Source organism: Penaeus monodon, chromosome 30, assembly GCF_015228065.2.
Source record: "Penaeus monodon isolate SGIC_2016 chromosome 30, NSTDA_Pmon_1, whole genome shotgun sequence".
NCBI lineage: Eukaryota > Metazoa > Arthropoda > Malacostraca > Decapoda > Penaeidae > Penaeus > Penaeus monodon.
In genome coordinates, this window is record NC_051415.1 from 16017833 (window position 1) to 16018607 (window position 775).

The window sequence follows — 775 nt, forward strand, 5'->3', positions numbered from 1 at the left end:
TGTAGACTGATACTTTTATTTTCCAATATACACTCCATCAATACTTATATTTTTAGTATGGGCAGCATAAAGCTTTTCCTTAGAATTACCTATGCCTAAATAATGTACACATATATACATAGAAACACTATTTTAAGGTAATTAACATAGAATTAAACACACAATTTTCCTTCCAAGGAGAGAGAAACAGAATGATGCAACACATGCATGATTATGCATGTCCTATTTTGCATAATCACTGTACTCTGTTTTTGGTGTTGAGTGTTAGGCTAACAAAATTTCAGTTGCAACTATTATGAATGGCTTGCCAGATGTGTAATAGTTTTCAATGGTAATCAATTAAATGTCATGTTGGTCTTGAAAAAACTGTATGATGATCATTTTCATTGTTAACATTCCTGTGTTTTAATGATTAAGTAAGATATTCATTTATCTGAAAAAAATAGGTCTTTAACATTATACATGTAAATGCAAGCCAGTGGATCAGTTATGGTTGCATGAATCATTCATGTTATTGATTCCTCAGCTGGATACTATCCATGGCAATGCAGTTGGGTGTGGACCATCTTCCTGTGAGGTTTGAAGGTGGAATCTGTGTAACTTGCATACATTTTATACTTTCATTATGCATATTAAGATGTAGAAGTTATTGTTAGAATCAAGTGCAAATGTGAGTATTTGCACTACAATATAAACCTTACCATCAAATAAAAGGAAAGGAAAAATACCGTTCATAGGATGGCTACAGTCTCCTGCTTTTAACCCGTTGGATCTG

General features: G+C 32.6%; 1 protein-coding gene across 6 annotated transcripts in view; it reads left to right on the forward strand.

Moving 5' to 3' along the window:
* LOC119592560 (early endosome antigen 1-like) overlaps positions 1 to 775 on the forward strand; it is a 107753-nt gene that overhangs the window by 98120 nt on the left and 8858 nt on the right. The gene's annotated exons all lie outside the window — the stretch shown is intronic.